The sequence below is a fragment of the Ascaphus truei genome, chromosome 4 (genome assembly GCF_040206685.1).
Source record: "Ascaphus truei isolate aAscTru1 chromosome 4, aAscTru1.hap1, whole genome shotgun sequence".
NCBI lineage: Eukaryota > Metazoa > Chordata > Amphibia > Anura > Ascaphidae > Ascaphus > Ascaphus truei.
In genome coordinates, this window is record NC_134486.1 from 399,284,133 (window position 1) to 399,303,971 (window position 19,839).

A 19,839-nucleotide genomic window follows, 5' to 3' on the forward strand; every position below is an offset into this window, starting at 1 on the left:
GTTCACAGTGCTATTCATATGCTTCTTTAAGCAAGTGTGTCTTAAGGTGGATAGAGAGGGTGCTAGTCGGGTACTGAGGGGAAGGGCATTCCAGAGGTGTGGGGCAGTCAGTGAAAAAGGTTTACGGCGGGAGAGGGCATTAGATACAAAGGGGGTAGAAAGAAGACATTCTTGAGAAGAACGCAAGAGTCTGGATGGTGCATAAAGAGAAATTAGGGCTGAGATGTAAGGAGGGGCAGAAGAGTGTAAAGCTTTAAAAGTGAGGAGAAGAATGGAGTGTGAGATGCGGGATTTGATCGGCAGCCAGGAGAGAGATTTCATGAGGGGAGATGCTGAGACAGATCTAGGAAAGAGTAGAGTGATTCTGGCAGCAGCGTTTAGGATAGATTGTAGGGGAGACAGGTGAGAGGCAGGAAGGCCGGACAGCAGGAGGTTACAGTAATCAAGACGGGAGAGAATGAGGGCCTGAGTCAGGGTTTTAGCAGTCGAGCAACAGAGGAAAGGGCGTATCTTTGTTATATTGCGGAGGAAAAAGCGACAGGTGTTAGAAAATGTTTTGAATGTGAGGGGCGAATGAGAGAGAGGAGTCGAGTGTGACCCCTAGGCAGCGTGCTTGGGCTACTGGGTGAATGATAGTACTTCCAACAGTAATGTGGAAGGAGGTAGTAGGGCCAGGTTTGGGAGGAAGTATGAGGAGCTCTGTTTTAGCCATGTTGAGTTTAAGGCGGCGGATAAATTGCTGTCTTTATTATTAATAGAATTCATCAGAAGAGGATTTTATTTTAAGAACAGAAGGAATCTCACTAATATGGGGTATATGAGCAAGGGCATGAAAAGCTCCTGGCTTTAAAAGGCAGGGTTAAGGAATGTATGATAAGTAACGGTCCTGGGGGATCTATATAGCAGACTATCCTGGTTACAAAGTTTCGGCAAAAATTGAAAATAAATAAAAAAAATAAAAAATTCTCATTTTAAGTAATGGAGTATTTTTTCTTTGAGAAATCGGGCACAGTTTTTTTTATTAAAATAGAAGAGGTAAGAGGTTACTCACCCAGATTAGAGGGAGGCTTTTCTCATTCAACCCTCCCCACCCTACACCCACCCTAAAATATGCCACCATGCGGCTTTAGGGTAGATCAATATGCGCGGTCGATCAGAGCGCCAAGCAATTGGGGGCGTGCTGAAGAACCGCGCCTATCGATTTACCCTAAAGATGCATGGCGGCACATTTTAGGGTGGGGAGCGGTGGAGGCAGCACGAGGGAGGCCGAGAGCAGAGGAGGCTTCTTACCCCATGCTGCTGCCACTCTCACTGCAGCAGGACATGCTGCAGATACATGTTCAATCCTGCGCTACTATTTACAGTAAGAAATGGTTATAAAAACAGAGGAGGAGGGAATTGGGGGTAAAAACGGAGGAGGACTAGGAGGAGGGGGGTAAAAATGTAATAAGAGAGGGGTAAGGTGGGGGGAGTGAGAGAGGGCTGGGGGGAGAGAGAGAGGTGGGGGTAGTGAGAGAAAGAGGGTTGGAGAAAGTGAGAAAGTGGTAGAGGCAGTGATAGGGGTGGGAAAGTGAGAGAGAGGGTCGGGGGAGTGAGAGAGAGGGTCGGGGGAGTGAGAGAGAGGGTCGGGGGAGTGAGAGAGAGAGGGTTGTGGGAGAGTAAGAAAGTGGTAGGGGCAGTGATAGGGGGTGGGGGAGTGAGAAAGGGAGGGTCGGGGGAGTGAGAGAGATGGTGGGGGGAGTGAGAGAGATATGTGGGGGGGCATTAGAGAAGGAGAACATGTGGGGGAGAAGCTGGAGAGGAGGGGAGCATGTGGGGGAAAGCTGAAGAGGAGGGGAGCATGTGGGGGAGAAGCTGGAGAGGAGGGGAGCATGTGGGGGAAAGCTGAAGAGGAGGGGAGCATGTGGGGGGGCATTAGAGAAGGAGAACATGTGGGGGAGACGCTGGAAAGAAGGGGAGCATGTGGGGGAAAGCTGAAGAGGAGGGGAGCATGTGGGGGAGAAGCTGGAGAGGAGGGGAGCATGTGGGGGAAAGCTGAAGAGGAGGGGAGCATATGGGGGAGAAGCTGAAGAGGAGGGGAGCATGTGGGGGAAAGCTGAAGAGGAGGGGAGCATGTGGGGGAGAAGCTGAAGAGGAGGGGAGCATGTGGGGGAGAAGCTGAAGAGGAGGGGAGCATGTGGGGGAGAAGCTGAAGAGGAGGGGAGCATGTGGGGGAAAAGCTGAAGAAGAGGTGAGCATGTGGGGGAGAAGCTGAAGAGGAGGGGAGCATGTGGGGGAGAAGCTGAAGAGGTGGGGAGCATGTGGGGGAGAAGCGGAAGAGGAAGGGAGCATGTGGGGGAGAAGCTGAAGAGGAGGGGAGCATGTGGGGGAGAAGCTGAAGAGGAGGGGAGCATGTGGGGGAGAAGCTGAAGAGGAGGGGAGCATGTGGGGGAGAATCTAAAGAGCAGGGCAGCATGTAGGGGAGAAGCTGAAGAGGAGAGGAGCATGTGGGTGAAAAGCTGAAGAGGTGGGGAGTATGTGGGGGAGAAGCTGAAGAGGAGAGGAGCATGTGGGGGAGAAGCTGAAGAGGAGGGGAGCATGTGGGGGAGAAGCTGAAGAGGTGGGGAGCATGTGGGGGAGAAGCTGAAGAGGAGGGGAGCATGTGGGGGAGAAGCTGAAGAGGAGGGGAGCATGTGGGGGAGAATCTAAAGAGGAGGGGAGCATGTGGGGGAGAAGCTGAAGAGGAGGGGAGCATGTGGGTGAAAAGCTGAAGAGGAGGGGAGCATGTGGGGGAGAAGCTGAAGAGGTGGGGAGCATGTGGGGGAGAAGCTGAAGAGGTGGGTAGCATGTGGGGGAGAAGCTGAAGAGGAGGTGAGCATGTGGGGGAGAAGCTGAAGAGGAGGGGAGCATGTGGGGGAGAAGCTGAAGAGGAGGGGAGCATGTGGGGGAGGAACTGAAGAGGTGGGGAGCATGTGGGGGAGAAGCTGAAGAGGAGGGGAGCATGTGGGGGAGAAGCTGAAGAGCTGGGGAGCATGTGGGGGAGAAGCTGAAGAGGAGGGGAGCATGTGGGGGAGAAGCTGAAGAGGAGGGGAGCATGTGGGGGAGAAGCTGAAGAGGTGGGGAGCATGTGGGGGAGAAGCTGAAGAGGTGGGGAGCATGTGGGGGAGAAGCTGAAGAGGAGGGGAGCATGTGGGGGAGAAGCTGAAGAGGTGGGGAGCATGTGGGGGAGAAGCTGAAGAGGTGGGGAGCATGTGGGGGAGAAGCTGAAGAGGAGGGGAGCATGTGGGGGAGAAGCTTGAGAGGAGGGGAGCATGTGGGGGAGAAGCTGAAGAGGAGGGGAGCATGTGGGGGAGAAGCTGAAGAGGAGGGGAGCATGTGGGGGAGAAGCTGAAGAGGAGGGGAGCATGTGGGGGAGAAGCTGCTGAGGAGGGGAGCATGTGGGGGAGAAGCTGAAGAGGAGGGGAGCATGTGGGGGAGAAACTGAAGAGGAGGGGAGCATGTGGGGGAGAAGCTGAAGATGAGGGGAGCATGTGGGGGAGAAGCTGAAGAGGAGGGGAGCATGTGGGGGAGAAGCTGAAGAGGTGGGGAGCATGTGGGGGAGAAGCGGAAGAGGAAGGGAGCAGGTGGGGGAGAAGCTGAAGAGGAGGGGAGCATGTGGGGGAGAAGCTGAAGAGGAGGGGAGCATGTGGGGGAGAAGCTGAAGAGGAGGCGAGCATGAGGGGGAGAATCTAAAGAGCAGGGCAGCATGTAGGGGAGAAGCTGAAGAGGAGAGGAGCATGTGGGTGAAAAGCTGAAGAGGTGGGGAGTATGTGGGGGAGAAGCTGAAGAGGAGAGGAGCATGTGGGGGAGAAGCTGAAGAGGAGGGGAGCATGTGGGGGAGAAGCTGAAGAGGTGGGGAGCATGTGGGGGAGAAGCTGAAGAGGAGGGGAGCATGTGGGGGAGAAGCTGAAGAGGAGGGGAGCATGTGGGGGAGAATCTAAAGAGGAGGGGAGCATGTGGTGGAGAAGCTGAAGAGGAGAGGAGCATGTGGGTGAAAAGCTGAAGAGGTGGGGAACATGTGGGGGAGAAGCTGAAGAGGAGGGGAGCATGTGGGGGAGAAGCTGAAGAGGAGGGGAGCATGTGGGTGAAAAGCTGAAGAGGTGGGGAGCATGTGGGGAAGAAGCTGAAGAGGAGGGGAGCATGTGGGGGAGAAGCTGAAGAGGAGGGGAGCATGTGGGGGAGGAACTGAAGAGGAGGGGAGCATGTGGGGGAGAAGCTGAAGAGCTGGGGAGCATGTGGGGGAGAAGCTGAAGAGGAGGGGAGCATGTGGGGGAGAAGCTGAAGAGGAGGGGAGCATGTGGGGGAGAAGCTGAAGAGGTGGGGAGCATGTGGGGGAGAAGCTGAAGAGGTGGGGAGCATGTGGGGGAGAAGCTGGAGGAGGGGAGCATGTGGGGGAGAAGCTGAAGAGGAGGGGAGCATGTGGGGGAGAAGCTGAAGAGGTGGGGAGCATGTGGGGGAGAAGCTGAAGAGGAGGGGAGCATGTGGGGGAGAAGCTTGAGAGGAGGGGAGCATGTGGGGGAGAAGCTGAAGAGGAGGGGAGCATGTGGGGGAGAAGCTGAAGAGGAGGGGAGCATGTGGGGGAGAAGCTGAAGAGGAAGGGAGCATGTGGGGGAGAAGCTGCTGAGGAGGGGAGCATGTGGGGGAGAAGCTGAAGAGGAGGGGAGCATGTGGGGGAGAAACTGAAGAGGAGGGGAGCATGTGGGGGAGAAGCTGAAGATGAGGGGAGCATGTGGGGGAGAAGCTGAAGAGGAGGGGAGCATGTGGGGGAGAAGCTGAAGAGGTGGGGAGCATGTGGGGGAGAAGCGGAAGAGGAAGGGAGCATGTGGGGGAGATGCTGAAGAGGAGGGGAGCATGTGGGGGAGAAGCTGAATAGGAGGGGAGCATGTGGTGGAGAAGCTGAAGAGGAGGGGAGCATGTGGGGGAGAATCTAAAGAGCAGGGGAGCATGTAGGGGAGAAGCTGAAGAGGAGAGGAGCATGTGGGTGAAAAGCTGAAGAGGTGGGGAGTATGTGGGGGAGAAGCTGAAGAGGAGGGGAGCATGTGGGGGAGAAGCTGAAGAGGAGGGGAGCATATGGGGGAGAAGCTGAAGAGGAGGGGAGCATGTGGGGGAGAAGCTGAAGAGGAGGGGAGCATGTGGGGGAGAATCTAAAGAGGAGGGGAGCATGTGGGGGAGAAGCTGAAGAGGAGAGGAGCATGTGGGTGAAAAGCTGAAGAGGTGGGGAACATGTGGGGGAGAAGCTGAAGAGGAGGGGAGCATGTGGGTGAAAAGCTGAAGAGGAGGGGAGCATGTGGGGGAGAAGCTGAAGAGGAGGGGAGCATGTGGGTGAAAAGCTGAAGAGGAGGGGAGCATGTGGGGGAGAAGCTGAAGAGGAGGGGAGCATGTGGGGGAGAAGCTGAAGAGGAGGGGAGCATGTGGGAGAGAAGCTGAAGAGGAGGGGAGCATGTGGGGGAGAAGCTGAAGAGGTGGGGAGCGTGTGGGGGAGAAGCTGAAGAGGTGGGGAGCATGTGGGGGAGAAGCTGAAGAGGTGGGGAGCATGTGGGGAGAAGCTGAAGAGGAGGTGAGCATGTGGGGGAGAAGCTGAAGAGGTGAGGAGCATGTGGGGGAGAAGCTGAAGAGGAGGGGAGCATGTGGGTGAGAAGCTGAAGAGGTGGTGAGCATGTGGGGGAGAAGCTGAAGAGGAGGGGAGCATGTGGGGGAGAAGCTGAAGAGGAGGGGAGCATGTGGGGGAGAAGCAGAAGAGGAGGTGAGCATGTGGGGGAGAAGCTGAAGAGGAGGGGAGCATGTGGGGGAGAAGCTGAAGAGGTGGGGAGCATGTGGGGAGAAGCTGAAGAGGTGGGGAGCATTTTAATTATTTTAATTTTTTATATTTTCATTTGCAGAAATCTTAACTGGACGCGCAATATTTCGGGGTTACGTTGTATGGGGATTTGTTGTGAAAAAGACACCTGAGGAAGGGGATTCCCCTGAACCGTTGTGCGTCCAGCTAAAATGTATGCAAATAAAAGGATAAAATTCATTGAAATCATCTGACATCAACATTTGAATGAAAAGTGTGGCGAAATAGAGCTTTTGTTAAGCTTATGGCATTCTCAGAACTGTTTGAGTCATCTGTGCTGAAGCAGGGATATCTTGGAAATCTGACCTGTTGAAGACTGGCGTTGGCCTCCCCCGATTTAAAATGGTCTATTATTGTCAATGAAACACGTTTTGCGTAAGCCACAGACGTAACATTACAAATTAATTATCAGAAAGCAATACTGAGCCAAAGTTTGCCAGGTCACATTGCTCTGTTTGAGTTTGTGTTTATGCTGTTACTCAGTTTTATCATCTTAATTGCTAACAATCAATAGAAATTGGATTTATTTTGAGCACTGTGGGGGAGTAGGAAGCATGGATGAGGAATGCTCTTATATCTGCGGTAGTACTGCTGATTGTTTGGATAAGAGTGCTGTTATGACAATTGCTGTTAGCAAGAGTATATAATCAACAAAAAGATAATGTAACCCTTTGAGTGCCAAGGGTGTTTGCCACCTGCGTGGAAAAATACATTTTTAAAGTTTTGCAGTACATTTGATAAACCATCTCTCCTTTGTGTCTCTCTTCATGTGCCTATTAAAACTACAGTATATATTTCATTTTTTTGAGTTGCGCTTTTTATTGGTGCCTTTCATCAATGGATCATGTATTATTTGACCAAGATATGTCATGCATATGTAACTAATGTTACAACGTTTGTATATTCCTGTTCAACAACAACAAAAAATTCCAGTACAAAATTAATAAGGCTATAAATAATAATAATGTACTGTATGCAAAATAAAGCAAACACAAAACCACCATATATTTGTTTGAGGATTTCACAAGAGTTTCACAGTCAATACATGAGTCGAGCAGCCCTCCTCCTCCGTCACTCCTGCTCCGCAGCCGTCAGAGCAGGTGATGTAACCAAACGTGGGGAAGATGCCAAAAATCAGCTTCCGCCCTCCAATACCGGACGCCCTCCCAACGATGCAGATGCTCATTGAAGGCAAGCCCCTGAGGAAGCTCGTCCACGAGTGAAACGCGTGGGGCAGAGTCTGCACTGAGCCTCTGCATCGTTTCGAGGGCGTCCGGTATTGGAGAGCTGCAACTGATTTTTGGCATCTTCCCCACGTTTGGTTACATCACCTGCTCTGACGGTCGTGGAGCAGGAGCAACGGGAGAGGAGTGCTGCTGTGTGTTGTCCTTTATGAACAAGGGTGTCTGAATGCTCTTCCCAAAGCTCCTTATGTAAGTGCTTTACTTTGTGATATTAATTTATAAAGCAATCGTCACTATTGTTGCTTTGTCTCCTTCTATGTGGGAAACCCTGCCCCCTCCTCCCCGCTTCCCCCCTCTCTTCTCAACTGGCATTGACCTATTATGCTGTGCTGGGTGCCTGGAAACAATTCTGAGATTACTACAAGAGTTGGTTACTCATAATAACCTCAACGCCTGAATGTAGAAATATATTGCTGGATTTGAGCAAAATGTGGCGGTTATAGGCTGTAAGGAATCGGGGAACACGTTCTTTGCGGTGTGTTCCCTCTTTACCTGCTGCTGCCGCCGCGGCCACTGTTCCTGCCCATGCGCACTCCCCCGCTCTCAGTACAGAGCGCGTGCGCACCCGCAGCTCTTCTAGCTGCCGCACGGAACCTGGTCCCGCCTCCCGCACGCGTCGCGCATCTCTCCCGCGCGACGCCCACACGCGATGACGTGCGACGATCCCCAGATGCGTGGCAAGTCTTTCCTCCCTGACTTGTTGCCTGCAGCCTATCCCAGCTCCCCTGGGGCCGCGTCTCCGCTCCACCCCCTTCCCCATTGGTCTGTCCTGTTGGTAAATACTTCCTGCTTCCTCTCATGCTTTGCTCAGCATAACCCTATGTAACCTCATGTAGCTCACTTCTGTTTTGTAGTGCTAAGTTTCATTTACAGTTAAACTCTTGTGTACTGACTCGGCTTGTTTGTGGACCCTTCTGGATTTTGGACTTTGGCATACCCTCGACTACGGCGACCTCTCCTACCCTTGAACACGGCATACGGACTCGGACTACTCTGCTCTTTCCTATCCCAGACCCCGTCTTACGGACCCCTACAATCCTGCCTTCTCCAATCCAAGAACTCGGCAAGTATACCGCATCTCCTAGACTCTCCAACCCAGACTCGGCAACGCTAAACTATACGCCTTCCAGGCACGCCTCCGATGCTGCGGGTGTGTGGTGTAATACCTTCCCACCTCAGTTCCGGGGTCTTGTCTTTTTGGTGGGCAGCCCGAGCGTTACATAGGCATTATGGATGTATTGCAGCAAACAGCAGTTTGCAGCAAACAAGCAAACTATGACGTAGGTATACAGCATAAGTCAGTCTGAGAGAAGTGGAACAAACCATATAGACGATCTTCAGACTGATTGGTATGTTATCTTTATTATTGCAAGCATAATTACCGCACTCTGCTTTATGTTACGGATTCTTATTATCTTTATTGTCAGTGGTTGACAAATCACCAAAAAATCTACTCGCCACACAAAAAAATCTACTCGCCACCTAGTACCAAACGTGTGCTGCTTGGGCCAATATTTACTCGCCCGGGGGTTAAATCCACTCGCCCGGGGTGAGCAAATGTATAGGTTTGTCGAACACTGTTTATTGTTATACAACCATAAATACCATATATTGATTTATCTTATACTACAGTTCTCTCTACCCCTTTCTTATTGTACCCACTATATTCCTATATGGAATGTGGGACCATTCCACAAATGCAACATCATAATAAGGTGACCTGTTACTAAGAGTGTAGAATAACCTCTTTATACGACATCATCTGGCAGGAAAAGCATGACCCATTACATATGCAGCAAGCGAACGCCCAAACGATGTAAGTGGGGTTACTCCAAAGGACGGAATGCATGAAGGGAGAGACAGAAGTGGTCTCCCTACCCAGAATTCCCTACGCTTTTCACACAGCATTGGTGCTTCGTCAGTAGTTGGATTTAGAGATGTAAAAAGACTCATTTATAGTACAGGCATACCCCGCATTAACGTACGCAATGGGACCGGAGCATGTATGTAAAGCGAAAATGTACTTAAAGTGAAGCACTCCCTTTTGCCCACTTATCGATGCATGTACTGTCCTGCAATAGTCATATACGTGCATAACTGATGTAAATAACGCATTTGTAACAGGCTCTATAGTCTCCCCGCTTGCGCTCAGCTTCAGAACAGGTAGGGAGCCGGTATTGCTTTTCAGGACGTGCTGACAGGCGCATGCGTGAGCTGCTGTTTGCCTATTGGGCGATATGTCCTTACTCGCGAGTGTACTTAAAGTGAGTGTACTTAAAGTGAGTGTCCTTAAACCGGGGTATGCCTGTCTTTGCTTAGTTCCGATTTCCCAAATAGTGGTTGGACAATTAGGAACAAGCAAGATACAAAACTGGTTGCAGCATACTGCATGTTTACAAGCATGAGAAAGAGAGGAAGAGTGTAAATATATTACTCATCAATGATATATCAAAAGTTAACAAACAGTTAATGGATGATTATTAGGAAAAATTGTTTTAAAATAACAATTTAATAAACCTCATTGCCTGAAAGATGATATGCCAAAAAGAGAGGAATGTAGTTTAGATATATGGCCTCACTGTAATGTAGTTTATCTATTTTTCAATTATTCTTATTCTAAGGTTAAAATTAAGAGCATGCACATATATTATTTTTTCACGTGTATATTTCTAGAGCATGCACATATATTATTTTTTCACGTGTATATTTATTTTCACTTAACACTTTAGTTCACGCTTATTATAGCGTTTCACATAATTATCTTCATGTTATATAGCTTCACTAAATTACATCAAACATTGCACAAGAGAATTCTTTCATTTATGATTCCTTTATTAATTTCATTCACTATATCGCATCATCTTTCATGGCAATTAGATTTATTACATTTTTATTTTTATTAAAAAAAACAATCTCATTATAATCATCCATTCACTGTTTGTTAACTAAGTTTTGATAAATCATTGATGACTAATATTGACACTCTTCCTCTCTTTATTTCATGTTGGTAAACATATGCTGCAATCAGTTTTGTGTCTTTCTTGCTCCCGAATTGCCAACCACTATTTGGGCAATCGGAACAAAGCAAGCGCTATAAATTAGTCTCTTTACACCTCTAAACTCACCCCATGATGAAACACCGCTGCTGTGCGAAACACGTAGGGATTAATGGGTGGCAGAGATGTCATTTCCGTCTCTCCGCTCATGCATTCAGTCCATTGTAGTTCATCCTCATCCATCGTTTGGGCATTCGCTTGTTGCACACACAGGCCACTGCCTAGCCTTTGGCCTATGGGAAGCCATTCATTTGTGGACTATGGCTAGAGCCAGCCTCCATTTACTCACATGTAAATGATAATTCAATTGTCTATATTTTTCATAAAGATCTTTTTATACTCACCTTAGTGAGCTTTTTTTCCTTTCTTTTTGTGTTGTTCAGGTTTTAGTCTGTACTGTATTAACAATAGTATGGCACTGTACTGTATTAACAATAGTATGGCACTGTACTGTATTAACAATAGTATGGCACTGTACTGTATTAACAATAGTATGGCACTGTACTGTAGATTCCAACTGAGGATGCACTTGAATTGATCCGGGTGTCTGACTGTCCCCCAAACCTCAAATTACACCTAGTCAGGTAGTGTAGTGTACTGTATGTTGTGTATATTTTAATGCATACAGTGCATATACTGTATTATACTGTATAAAGGTAATACAAGAATTTACTCCTTCCTCCAACATGTTCATCAATTGCTTTGGGCCTCAAGATTGGAAACAATGGGGGAAGGGGTGTTGCTGGGGATGGTGGGTGAGTGTTCTTGTGACTGTTGTTGTGGGTGGTCTATGGCTGTTGTTGGGGATGGTGTGGGGGCCGCGACATGCAAAGAAATTCCAGGGAGTTTACGCTCCGTTTATCGTGGTGCCGAAAACAGTAAATCTTGCAACATCTGTAAGTTCCTGAGGTAATATATACACTATTCATATTTGCACAAGACATCTGAAAGAAAAATGTCATTGTTTTGCTTTGTGTGAACCGTGAGTAATACAATTCCTGTCTGCTCGATTCCTAACCATTAAACTGGACACATTTAATTTAATTCAAACTCAACCCACACATGCTTTGAAATCAAACCCCTCTTCAACATGCTTAGGAACCAATTAAGTGACACAAAGAGTTTGACTGACTATACTGTACATAACCTTGACCTCGCCTCTTTCTATCAGTATCCTTGTACGATGATGAGAATAGGAGGTACACAAATAAGACAAAACTTGAGTAAATATGTAGAAAAGCTACCTAATGGAGAAGCTGAAATGAAAAGGAAATGTACAGAAAAGGAATAGAAAGAGGCAAGGAGTATTTGATAAAAACACAATTAGAAAGACTTAGAAGAGAGCGAGGTTGCTTTTTGACTTAAATAAAATCATTTTTTAACAAAAAAAACCCACTACCAATTTCACCCCTTTCCAATACAATATTGACGTTTAAAAATTAGATGAAATGAATGGGCGGCCCTCACTGTAATGTTGATATGACAGATGAGTGCTATTTTAAAGCACGAAAAAAGGAGACCAAAAGCGCACCAGCACAAACGGAGCAGGCAGGACCCAAAACGGAAAATAATTAAAAGGGCACTTTAATGTGACAAAAGACCCATCCAACGCGTTTCAAACGTCAACGTTTTTCAAGGAAAAAGAACGCTGTGACGTTCGAAACTCGTTGGATGGGTCTTTTGTCACATTAAAGTGCCCTTTTAATTATTTTCCGTTTTGGGTCCTTCCTGCTCCGTTTGTGCTGGTGCGCTTTTGGTCTCCTTTTTCCCTGTATTGCATTTTGTAGCTGCACAGCCTGCCTGCCTACCTACTACCAGGATGTGAGTATTGCATATTTCCAGGGGAACCTGCCGATGAGACTGAGGGTGAGTGGGCTGGCACCATCTACCACCTGTCTTCAGGAGGATAGTACCCATACTATTACACATTAAGTACTATGTCATTTATTAGTACCCTGGTTTAGTGCTTTGGCTTATTTTTGTTCAGTACACCTGCATTTGAGCGCTTCAGCTATTTTCTATATTTTAAAGCACGTTCTGAAGCAGTAATGAGTAGTAGGGAGCCCCACATTATGTCAAACTATTTTTGACATGTGGCCCCCTTTTAAACCAAGCCCTTTCTCTTTTGGGCTAAACCACAACCCCTGGTTACCGCCACTTCTTTATCCAGTCCCATCCCCTCCGTATATGGTACCTCTCCCTGCGCTAAATTATGGGTGATGCCCCCTGCGCCAAAAAATCAGGGCTGACGTGCCCTGCAGAAAAAAATGGAATTATTTATCTTTATATATTTATTATGTGTGTGATTGGTGCACACTGTTGACGTAGGCAGGATGGGGGGCAGATACGTATGAGGGGCATGTCCGGGCAGGTTTTTCTTAATACTGACATGTCTGTACATGTTAATCTGCATTGTGCACATGACCAGAAAATATTAAAGCGCAAGTATTTGGTACATAAGGCAAGTACCGGGGTGCCTGAGTGGTTAGGGTGTTGGACTTAAGATCCGATGGACATATGTCAGCGTGGGTTTGAATGCCACCCTTGGTAATAGTTTTATATGAGTTTTATTAATACTGATAAGTCTGTACATGTTTATGTGCGCACGTCCAGAAACAATAAAAGCACAAGTGTATAACAGTCAAAATATTTTTAGTTAAAAGTTACAATGATTCACAAGGAGACATTAATTACAGAGCATATTCACAGGACAAAAATAATAACAAAATAAAGTGAAAAACTAATGCACAGTATCTAGAGGTTGTAGTGTATTACTACCGGTTATAATTTATCTACCAAAACAAATCACAGTTACAAGCAGCATTTATAGCATAAGACATATTAACAGTTTAATTACAGACGACTGCATTAGTAGACTACACACAGAAAAGCATCACCACAAGAAAAAGAGTGCCATAGAAAAAGAAAAATAGGCTACTTACCAGAAGGCTCCTACAGGTAGCTGCTGAAAAATTATGCTTAACATATACATTTTAAAAAGGTGAGCAGACATTACCCCAGAACCATATTACTCAATTGAACTCAGCAGCAGAGTGTAAAACATTTGAAGGAGTCATTCTGAACGTGAAAGACACACCCACCTGCAGAGTGATTAGGTGGTAGGGAAAAAAAGGACTTTCACAGACATTATTGATGAATGTTACCATATACATAAGAGGGGTCAATGAAGGCCCCTTATTGATAGGGTTACAGAAATCCCAAAGACTCATATGACAGGATCCGGCAAAGCTAATTTCACATCCATTATGTCTGAATGATACATTATGTGTAGGGGTCAACAGGCTATCAGAAAGCTTTTTAACAGATTCTGAAAACCACATTAAATTGTTTTTTTTTTTGTTAATTAAATTTTTTAAAGATACCACAACATTTCATTAACAATATAGAAGACGTGTTGCGAAAACTATATTACACACTGAGAGAAGCTAGCTGTTTTGGAGGAATACAACAATTATATCATAAGGCAAAAAAGCACAATATTAAAAGGGAAGCGATCAAAAGTTATTTGCTATATCAAGAAGTTTATTCATTATACAGACCGGCAAGACATAATTTCAGAAGAAATAGGATTTGCGTTTCTAATAAAGAGTCACAGTGGCAGGCTGATCTCGTATCAATGATCGATTTCGGCGTGAAATATATTTTGAAGTTTATTGATATTTTGTAGAAATATGCCTGGCTCGTTGGTTTGCCTAATAAAAGAGGTATAAGTGTAGCCAATACATTGCATGGAATATTCGTAGAGGGCCGTGTACCACAAAAGTTACAGACGGATGGTGGCAACGAGTTTTTGAATAAGACTGTGGAAACATTGTTAAAAAAAAAGTATTCAATAAAACACTTTATAACAAATAATTCTGTCAAAGCAGCAATTGTAGAGCGTTTAATAGAACATTAAAATGTAAAATGTGGTGTTTTTTTCACAGCACACAATACGTACAGGTACTGCTGCGGCCGAGTTTATTCGAGCATTTGCCCGTTCTCGGCCGCAGCAGTAACCTGGCGCGCGCCGGAGGGAGCCGGGCGCGCGCCGAAGCAGCGGAGGAGCGCCCTCCGATCGGGGCGCTCTCCCTCCCGCTGCCGGGTCCGCCGGGTCCCCCGGAACCCCCTGCCGCATCCCCCACATCGCGGGACACCAGGGCTCCCTCGGGGAGCCCTGGACACGCGCGCAGGGGGCGCAGGCACCCGATGACGCATGACCGCGCATCGGTGATGCGCGGCACGCTGAGGGAGTGCGGCTAGCACGCCGGGGCATCCCCCGGCTTGCGGTGCTAGCCGTGCTTCAATAAAACGTGTCGCCAGTGTACAACGACGTATTATTATCAGATTTAATATACAGCTATAATGATACCAATCCCAGAACCATTAATTGTACACCAGCGGATGTGACACAGGTAAATTCTCTCATAGGGCCTCATGCAGTAAGCGCCGATAAGCTGTTTATCGCCATTTTTTCGGCAAATTTGCCCTCCCGATTTAGTAAGCGCCGATAAGTGGGAATTATCGGCAATTTTTGTTGCCGATAAAAACTTATCGGCAGCCGGGTGCTGATAAGCCACTTATCGGCAGCCGGGTGCTGATAAGCCACTTATCAGCACTTTTTGAACTCGGCTGAATTCAGGTAGCCCCGATCAGCTTTTCGCTGCTGATCGGCACTCCAGAATGGAGAGTTTTTCGGCAATCCAGCCCGCCAACTAAAGTTGGCAAGTTGATGGAAGAGAAGCATCGGCAAGGGCGACACTTAGAAAAAATCAGCCCTTTTACCTGCCTGGGATTGATGCCGGGGGTCTCCGGAGCTGATACCCATAAATACCAGCACCGGAGGCCCCCGGCATGCATCCGAGGCAGGAAAAATGCATGTACAGCCCACTGCATTACCTGTTTTTATTGTGGGTACTGGGGGTGGGGGGGGGCGGTATTTTCCCCAACGGTATGTGGGTAGGCCTCTCTTGTGGGTAGTGGGTGAGGGTGGTTAGGCCTCACGGGGTGGGGGGGTTAGGGTGGGAGGGTATGTAGGAGTCCCGAGTGGTGGGTGAGGGTGGTTAACCCCTTAATGAATGTAGCGGTTAATAACCGCTATGGTGATTAAGGGGTTAGGGGACATTACATTGGATGTTTTCATTCTTGTGTCTGTTTTGCAGCAGCGGAGGGGGCATGGGCAGGATGAAGATGAGGATGGCCTTCATCGTGGCAGCCGGAAATGGGTGCGTGCTATATGTATTTAATGTATTTATTGTTGTTTATGTATTTTAAATACACAGGGGGTGTATGTTGTTTATTGCTATGTTTATTGGGGGCAAATGTCCACAATAAACATGCTATTCTGCCTTAACCCCTTCATTGCCTTAGCGGCTATACGCTATGGTAATGAAGCAGCATTTATGTATTTTAATAATATTGTGCGGAAGCAGGGGGTCTCTGAGGGGGTCAATGTGGCTCAGAGACACCCTGCTTCCCGAGTTACAGGCCCCGGTTTGGGGCATCGGTTACAGTGTCTCCGCCATATTTATAGCGGATACGGCACGAATGGGGTGCTATAAAGATGGCGGCGACACTTCCACCCGATGACACATACTGGGGCCTGTAACTCAGGAAGCAGGGGTCCCTGGTCCACAAAGCAATGCGGTTCAGCTCAGGGGACCCCCTGCTCACAGTACACTATTATTAAAAATACATTCATGCTGCTTCGTTACCGTAGCACATAACCGCAAAGGTAAGGAATGAGTGTTTATTTATATATGTGTTTTACTCATAGTGTGGATGTGCAGAGGGTCTCTGGAGCTGAACCGCTTTGGTTTTAGGTCCGGGGACCTCCTGCTTCTCGAGATACAGCCCCCTTTAGGGGGTGCCGGTATCCCTCTGCTTTGTTTACATTCCGCGGTCACGTGATCGGGACCTTGAAATGCAGAGGGATACCGGCACCTCATAAAGGGGCCTATATCTCGGGAAGCAGGGGGTCCCCGGACCTGAAACCAATGCGGTTCAGCTCCGGAGGCCCCCTGCACATGTACACTATGAATAAAAGTTGTTTATAAATACTTTATATTTTGCCGATGTTTGTGCTGAGAGCGCGGCTGGTCTCTCTCTGCTGCAAACACCTATCGGCAGAAAAGGCCTATCGGCAGGCTATCGGGAGCCAGGCTGTTTCGGCACAGGCTCATCGGCAGTTTTGCTTTCTCAGTAATTCGGCAGGGATCGGCATGGATTAGGCCTTTACTGAATACTGCGAGGGCAAATCGCCAAAATCATGCCGATAGGGAACACTTGCCGAAAGCACTTTTTCGGCGCTTACTGCATAGAGCCCATAGTTTGGAAACATATTTGTGGTCATAATTTGAAAGCTAAAAAGATTAAACCACTTTTAAAACTTGGAGATCACGTTAGGATCTCGAAGTACCAGGGCATATTCAGTAAAGGCTATGAACCGACCTTCCCAGATCAGATATTGATAATTGATGCAGCAAGCACCAAGGGGGTGAAACCTCTCTATAAGCTAACGCAGGGGGGTGCAAACATTTTTCCCTGTGCCCCCTGCCGGCGGTTCCCCTCTCTCCACAATAGCCGCCCTCCCCGCTTACCTTGGCTCCAGCGTTGGCTCCGGCGTCATGACGCCACGTTGCCATAGCAACATGACGTCACATGACACCGTGTTACCATGGCGACGCGTCCAAGAACCGCCGGAGGCAAGGTAAGTCAGGTTTACAGATGCCTTCGCAGCTTCCACGGCACTTAATTTTTCTGGACATGTGCACAATGCAGATAAACATGTACAGACATGTCAGTATTAAAAAGTATTAAGAGAAACCTGCCCGGACATGCCCCTCATATGTATGTGTCTACGTCAACAGTGTGCACAAATCACAAAAATAATAAATATAAATAATACAATTTTTTGGCATAGAGGGATGTCACCCACGATTTTTTGGTGCAGGGGGCGTCACCTACAATTCGGTACCAGATACAGAAGGGGAGGGACCGGACATGGAAGGGGTGGGAACCAGTGTGTGGGGTTTAGACCGAAAGGGGTGGTGCTTAGACTAAATGGGAGCGGGCCGCCTGTCAAAAATAGTTTGACATAATGTCTGTAACTACTGTAATGGAAGCACTCAATCTCCAGGGTATCAACCTGTCGCCCAAAAAGCTTGTTTATTGTTTGTATTGCTGTAAGAGTTATGCAGGTTCCTTTGATCTTAAGAAGCTATGGATCCTGCAAAGTGAGTTTAAATGCTTGTAAACGTCAAATAGCCTGCAATTGACACAGACAGATTTATGATATGCCAAACATTTTTTACACAGTAAAAAGAGAAAAATAAATAATTGCTTTACACACAAATTCATATACAGGGCCTGCTATTTCTCCACATAGAGCATGCCACAGAATATGCTCTTCCAGTACTTTCTTCTGAGTCGCTGTGGATATAGACCTTTACTATACAAACACATACCCACTGCAGAGGATGGGACATTGGTTCTCAAAATGCATTGGGGAACATTTATTTTCCTCTCTCCCTTCTCTGTGAAGAACAGATGATTTTTAATACTGTATATTTACTGTTTATTTAAAAAGTTGAATCAATTAATTCATATTAGAAAGAAGCATTAGTGTCCGATCACATATTCACTTGCTGTATTTATTTTTCCACGTGACCATAACGGCAAGCCAACCCGTAGAAGAAAAGAGAGACAACATTTTTTGATATAGTACCTTGAGCAAAGAGAGAGAGGTACTCCAGTGGTCTTTCAGAAATAGAAAATGTATAACAGTGCGATCAATGTTTCGGTCTGCTCGCGAACCTTTGTGTTCACAAGCCGACCGAAACGTTGATCGCACTGTAATACATTTACGATTCTTGAAAGATCACGGAGTACCACTCTCTCTTCACTTTCTGTATCATCGGTGGTTCCGTGTGTAGCAGGACATGTTTACATCGGGTACCGTGAGTGCACCTTTACTTGGACTATTGATGCAGTACCTTGACACTAAGGGGCTTATTCAATAATCTGATAGGCGGCCAATCAGAAAAAAAACCCTTTCAAGTTCGTGGAAGTTTTCAGCCGATCGCACCACAGGACTTTTTGAATATTCCCATAAGACAGGAGTGATCAACTACAGTCCTCAATGGCCACCAACAGGTCCGGTTTTCAGGATATCCCTGCTTCAGCACAGGTGGTTAAGTCAGTGGCTCAGTCGAAGACCTGTCAATGGCCCTTGAGGACTGGAGTTTGCCACTCCTGATCTAAGGGAAAGAGATTCCTACATACCGTATGTGTCATGGTTGATATTCCAACGCCAGCAGAATAGGTTAGACATCTTTTTACAATTAAATGGCCTCTGAGAAATAAGAACATGTAGTTTTCCTTAGATAAGCCACCCCAAAACTATTTTTTTTTAAAAGCACATCCTGATTTTGAAAGCAAAATTAATCAATTAATTTCATTGCCCTTTAAAACCCCTCTGGCACTGAATGAGTTTAAGGCGATGGTGTGTTCTGAATATAATCATTTAGGGAACCTGGTTTAGTTTTTGCTAGGTGACACGCTGGCAGGTTTGCCCTTTCCCCACTTGTATGAAAAACAATTATTATCCAGTATCAGTGACAATCAAAGACAACCACTGTGAAAAGAACAATGAACAATGTAAAATTAAACACAATATGCATCTGTGTAAACATAGTGAGGGCCGTGTACTTAATAGAAGGTTCTGAAGGACATTTTATTTGTGTAATATTAATTTGCATAATTAAAGGTAAACACATTCTACTAGTTATGGTCACAGAATGTAAAGGATTACTTTGAATTCCATGTTGATTGGACATGTTGTTCTGCTTGGTGTACCTTCTAGTTATGCATTAATATGCTGGTTTAAAAGCTTATATAAAAATATAAGGTACCTCTACTTAATATTTAGAAATGATGGTTAACCACAGCAGTTATAATGTCAGTGTGAAATTCTAAAGCTTAGGTGGTATTTGTTTGAAAGTCAATGTGTCACTGTATAAACACATTTAATTAAATCCAACATATGTTCTCAATATAATCTTGCAAACACCTGGCACTTTTAGGTTCCTTATTACCACGTTAGTTTGCTTTCAAATCGGGGTTCCGCCAAGTTCCGTGAAGAGTCACCAAGGACAAGTTTTCAGAGCAATACACATTGTTCCTAAACAAGTTGTCTTATTGATAATCACAGCTACTGTAGCTAGGTTTCTCCAGGGAACCCACCTGGAGGAATCCTGATATAAATCCCTACCCTTAGGGTACAACTGTTGACGCTCCCTGAATGTCATGATGTCCGGCATAACATAGGCCTTCATGCTATTTCTACTGGTTGTCTATGGAGATCATGCAATTGTGATCGCAATGTAAGCGAAAGCAGGAGTGAAAGAGATGAATGAAAAGTAATTGCTGTAATAAAATAATGTTTTCTCTCTCCCCCCGCTCAAATTGAATCATTATTTTGTGCCCAGGCTAGCCTGTGTTAAAGTGCCTTGGTGTGTTTTAATGAAGGATTTCTTGAATTTTAAAGAAAGTTGCCCATTTCCTGTAAGTGGCACACACATTTGTGAAAGTCCTCATATATTGTGTGCGTGCATTACTATTATTATTGTTCCTGTAAGCGGACCATCCCACCCTGTTGGGATCCCTTACAGGTGGAGGCGCTGTA